General features: G+C 37.9%; 1 protein-coding gene across 1 annotated transcript in view; it reads right to left on the bottom strand.

Annotated features, from left to right (window-relative positions):
- Positions 1-5,525: 5,525 nt before the first annotated feature.
- Positions 5,526-6,000, bottom strand: part of COG6 (component of oligomeric golgi complex 6) — a 179,639-nt gene continuing 179,164 nt past the window's right edge. Inside the window, exon 27 of the transcript XR_009498678.1 lies at positions 5,526-5,886. The gene's annotated coding sequence lies outside the window, so the exon portion shown is untranslated. The remainder of the gene's footprint in view (positions 5,887-6,000) is intronic.

Below are 6,000 nucleotides of genomic sequence, written 5' to 3'. Positions count from 1 at the left end.
GATGTTATGCTGTTAATAATAGTTATCATTTTTACTGAGCATCTAAAATGTATCAGCCCTTGTACTAAGCTCTTTCCATTCATTTATTCTCACCCATTTTCTCTTTCAAGGTCCTGCAACTTAGATTTACTGGAAATTCGTACTTTTGGTTAGTTTGGGTAAATAATAAGGGGATTAAACATTTTTGGTTGATGTATTGTTTTTAATTTTTGATGAGAATAATAAAGTGGGCAGGAGTAAGAAAAGATGATAAGTTCCAGTTAATATCTACTTTCTGAAGATTGATCAAAAGGTCTTATTTTGCCACGTGGTTCCCAGATATCTCGAAACACATTTTTATCAGTTTTGGTAAATCAAGATCCTATCCCCAAGGCTACTGCTCACCATTTAACCAGATTCTAATTTATGAGGAACAAATAGTCTTTATTGGAGCAGTCAAATATTAGCGGTGCAGCCAGCATTTTTCTTCCTCAGTTATATAATTGATATGAAAAGGAATAATACAAAGAAAGAGAATAACCTAAGCTGAACAGTAATCTTTCCAAGTCTTGTTCTATACAATAGAAATGCTCATTAAGCTTATACGTGAGGTTTTTATGGAGCAATACAATAGTCCTTTCTAATTGAACGGCAGGACCACTTAAACTTATTTTATAATCAATCCCTTATGTGGTCTTGCAAACAGATTTTACAAAACTCACTAGCCCACAGAGACACTCTTGTCCTATCATAAACAGTTTTGTTGGCTTTTTAACCAACATGGCTGCATTCATGATTCAAAATCTTAACAGTCTGGCATCACAACCAGAAAGAGTAATCACACCAGTTGTTAATTAAATCAAAGAGTGATAAGGAGAAAGTCGTCACATTAATCATGTATTAAGAGATTAAAAATAGCTCCCCAAAAGAGGCTGCTGAAATTCACATCACAACATATGATGTTGAGCATTTTAAAGCTCTCACTACCCACCTCCCAACAAACAAAGGCTGAAAATCAGCGGAATGGGAGGAGAATTATCTTATCTGGCACAGAATGATAATGAGAAACTTGAGCTGTTACGCTGCCAGCCCCAAGGTCACTGTAAGTCAATTATTTCATGAGGTCTTGCCAATAGTATGTGTTTATAGTTAAGTACAAATCCAGCTATGTCAAGGTTACAATATTTAGTTGAAGAAAATGTTTCCAACGCCAAAGAACTAAATATTTTTAACTGCAGGATCAAAAGGAGGTGCCTCTTGCTTCCTATTGTGGACAAGTCAAGACCTGAAATGTTTAGGGCAGAAGAACCTGACAGAGGACAAAATTCCTTTTTAATGGATAGCGCTGTTCTCTAGGCCAAGTGTAAAGTTATAGGATTTCAGAAAAGGAAGGGACTTTGGCAGTGCTCTAATTTAACCCCCTCATGTTCCAAAAGAGGAGACTGAAGTCTGAGGATAAGAAGTCACTTTCACAAGGTCATAGTTGGACTGGAATCCATGTTTCCTGACTTCCCACCGTTTCTCTGCTGGGGAAGGTGCCTTCACTGTGGAGCATGCAGGGTCCCCTTCCTGGTGGGTCCAGCACAAGGCTAGTCCAATGCCATACCTTGTACAAATCATACACAAATCATGTGGACCACCTTTGTCAATATGGGCTGTCATCCTTGCCTGGATACTGCAAATTCTAACACACTTAAGAAATGATAAGCCTAGGGGCTTCCCTGGTGGCACAGTGGTTAAGAATCCGCGCCAGGGTTCGAACCCTGGTCTGGGAAGATCCCACGTGCCATGGAGCAACTAAGCCCCTGCGCCACAACTACTGAGCTTGCGCTCTAGAGCCCGCAAGCCACAACTACTGAGCCCATGTGCGACAAGTACTGAAGCCCGTGTGCCTAGAGCCCGTGCTCTGCAACAAGAGAAGACACCGCAACGAGAAGCCCGTGCACCACAACGAAGAGTAGCCCCCGCTCGCTGCAACTAGAGAAAGCCCGCATGCAGCAACTAAGACCCAATGCAGCCAAAAATAAATAAATTAATTAATTTTAAAAGAAAAGAAATGACAAGCCTAGAAGAGTTGAATAAAGCTTACAACATTTGGTAAGCGTTTGTTTTTGCATCAATCCCACAAGTAACTCAAGTACTTCCTGTCTCCACATTAAACTGCTTCTCTTCTTAGGGCCATCATTACTAAAGATTTGATCAAACAACAAATATATATTGAGCCCTTCCTATTTAAGCACTAACCTTTTTCTTTTAACGTATTAACTTCTTATCATTCTACTTAAGTTTCTAGAAGAGTTGACAAGTGTCTTTCTTATGCCAATATTTTCATGGTCGTACAACGTATGAAATCTTCCCTAATGTTCTGCCTACAGTTAGCTCAGTTTTACCACAAAAGTCACCAAAAAAACGTGGAGCTAGTTATTTAGCGTGAAAATACCCAAAATATTCATTGCAAATTCCATTCGAAATTTCATTCACCAACGTTAGCATTTTCTATCACTTTTCAATACCCAAACCATTGTACCTAATTTTTGTTCTCCAATCTAGGCTCAGTAGTAAGCTTACTTGGTAGGCTGATACTAGTGAAAAAGTAAACCAATATTTTTATAAAGGAATTTTTAAAATTTGTAGCTCCTGACTGATGAAATCCACTCTGGTTCCCCAATTCATGATTTCAAGAAAAATATTTTTTGAAAGAGTTTCTTTTTCTCCTTTCTTTCTTCTTCCTTCTTCCTCTCCTTTTTGGAAAAAAAAAAAAAAAAAAAGTCTCATCAGCTACTATTGAGCAGGCACTCAACTAGTTGTTGTGGAACCAAAGAGTAATAATTCATGCACTCTGTCCTCAAGGAGCTGATGATCCAGTAAGGGAGAAACATGTGTTAATGGATAAGCCCTTTCTTTAAAAGTATCCTTTTCACATTTTTGTTGCTGCTGTGGAGATGGGGAATAAATTACTTACTAAAAGGACATTTGAGTCAAACAATCCCTATAGAAACACATTAAAACTTACATTTTAGAGCTGATGTCTTAATCATCTATGATTTTCCAAGTGTAACAATCTTTTTTTTTAATTGAAATATAGTTGACATACAATATTATATTAGTGTTAGGTGTGCTATAACAATCTTTCTTTAGCCATGTGGCTAGTTTCTTTTTTCCTGGAGTTTGGGTACCAGTCCCCATGCATTCTGGAGGTGGACCATAGCCTTGATAGATATGAATTTCAGGAAACTAGCTCAGGGACTGGCTTCCTGCAATAATTCAGAGCTGATAATACCAAGGGCTTCATCGTGGATTTAAAATTCAAGCTTAGAACTTCTAAAGCCACAAAAACAGTGAAAAAAACTCAAGAAAGTGGCATAAGAAATACCCTGAAAGGAGACCCTGCTTCTCAGTGAACTACCTGTTACTCTGCAAAAGCTATGCTCCAATCCAATGCCTGACATGACAGGCATCCTGGAGAAAATCAAGTCTAAGTAGACTGATTATCTTACACAGTGTATTCGTTTCCTAATGCTGCCATAAAAAATTACCACAAAGGTAGTGGTGTAAAACACCACCAATCTACTCCCTCATGTTCAGGAGACCAGAAGTCTGAAATAAGCTTCACTGGGCTAAAATCCAGGGGTCCACAGGGCTGGGTCTGTCTCAAGCGTCTGGGGTAGAATCCACGTCCTTGTCTTTACCAGCTCCTGGAGTCTGCCTGCCTTCCCTGGTCCGTGCACAATCCATTCCTTTTATTGTTCAACTTTTTGCTTCCATGGTCATATATCTTCTAATTCCTCTCTTGACCTTCCCACCTCCCTCTTATAAGGACCACTGTGATTACATTGGGCCCCTGAGTATCCCCGTATCAAAAACCTTATGTTAATTACATCTGCAAAGTCCCTTTTGCCATATAAGGTAACAGTCACAGGCTCCTGGGATTAGGACAGAGATATTTTTGCGGGGCCCTTATTCAGCCTATTGTACTCAGCCAGAAGTCAACTCGACTGAGGGAAACTTCTGATTCATTCACAGATGTGGTTGGAAACAAGGCTGAAATGTGGACATTCAGATGAGCTATTGCTCATTCTACTAGACTATTTTTTCCTTTTCAACATGGGAGTTTTTACTACTGTGTAGACACAGACCTAGACTCTGCTTATTTGTTTTGCCATTTCCTACTAAGTCATGTTCCCAATTCTAATGTAGTTTGTTGTGCACTCTGACCTCAGCATTGCTTTTGGCACTTGGACTTGACCAGTGTCTCCCCACATACCATGTTGGTAATTGGTTTCCAGTGGTACTGGCATTCAACTTGAGAGATCTCCTTATTTCCTCCCCTTCCCTCTTTTTAAATGTTCTAGGGCTTTCAAAGAATGTTATGGATTAGTAAAACAATTGCATATTTTATTGTTGTAAAGAATCTCTTAGAAAATTTTAATGAACCTGTTTAATAAAATGACATCTAATTTGATCTCCATCAGATAATTCCTATAAAATGAGTTTTCAGTTTATAGTCTATACAAATTTCCATCAATATAGTAGTTCTCATTTCAACATTTTTTATGAAAAGAGAAAGTCAAAATCATACTCTGCTTAAGATACCATGTGTTCATACTATTACATTCATATTACCACTTAGAGACAGCATTGAATGAACAATGTAGCATTTCTGTGCCACTCACATTTATTAGTCTTCTCTCCCCAACTAGATCACTAGTCCTTAACAGAAACAAAATCTTTTACTTCTTTTTTATCCTCAGTGATAACTAGTATTGAATTGGCCACATAATTAGCAATCAAATTATTTCTGGTTGAATTGACTAGTCTTTTTCTTAAAAGTCACATATGGCTATATGATTTCATTCCTTTCTGCCAATTTGGATACACTTCAATTTAAACAAATTGTATATATGGAAATTTGGATTTGCTTTTAAATAAGAAAAATTAGACAGTGGTGATTTAATTTCAAATGGGGTATAAGATTCCTATTAATGAGAACTATCTACCACAAAATTACATGCATAAATGCATACACATATAATTGTACAGGAATAAATTGATAGCAAAGTAAAATGTGGCTGTACCGTGATTCATTGCTATTCCATTACGCTTCAGCCCTCTAATGATTTTTGAAACTATCTATGTGTTGCTTGATAATTCCATCACCTTACCACCCCACCTTGGATTCTGGTGTCACATCACTATCATTTTAATAATTATCTTTTTCAAAACTCTCATTTTATTTCATTTCTATTTTTACTTTTTAATTACTGTATGACACACACATAAAAGTCACAGTGTCCAGCCCAATTAATTTTCATAAAAAAATTTCCCACCCCCGGAATCTCACACAGGTGCGGACATAGAACATCACGAGTATCCCAGAAGCCTCCCACCCCTCCTCTCCAAGGTTATCCTTCTCTCAACTTCTCACGCCGTTGATTAGCTTTGCTTGCTTTTGAATTCGTTTGGTTTTAAAATTTGCTTGTTTACAAGTGACCATTTTTTAAAAGATTCAGATTTCTACCCTCCCTGCCCCTCCTCTCCACACAAAAAGACTCCTGGGGATATATTTTCTTTCTTCTTTTTAAAAGATGAATTTAATGATGCGGTTCATGATCTCAATAATGTCATGTGCATCATTAAATCCATCTTTCTTCTGATTTACTAATGGGCCTCCTATGTTTCTTTTCTCTCCGATCCTTTTATAAAAGCCTTGAAAGTTCCTATAACCCTTCTGCCCACGCATTCCTTCCAGGGACTGCTGCTGTCTTCTCCTGCCCCGTGCAGTTCTCAGGCATGTTCCAGTGTGAGCCCACCTTCTTTCAGATTCTCAGAGAGAGATCATTTTCTGTCTTTCAAGATGAAATCCTCTATCTTCCTTGTGAGTCCACAGTGCAGCTGTACTTTTCCTTTCTTCAAAACAAAAATCCCATATGTATTAATTATAGAGTGTAGCTTAAATTTCTAAAGATTCCTGAGGCACTTCCAAGCATTTAATAATTCTCATTTCACTTGGCTGATTAGTTT

This window comes from Balaenoptera ricei, chromosome 18 (genome assembly GCF_028023285.1).
Source record: "Balaenoptera ricei isolate mBalRic1 chromosome 18, mBalRic1.hap2, whole genome shotgun sequence".
Lineage (NCBI taxonomy): Eukaryota > Metazoa > Chordata > Mammalia > Artiodactyla > Balaenopteridae > Balaenoptera > Balaenoptera ricei.
The sequence above is the reverse complement of the archived record's forward strand: the minus strand, read 5'-3'. Positions and strand labels throughout refer to the sequence as shown.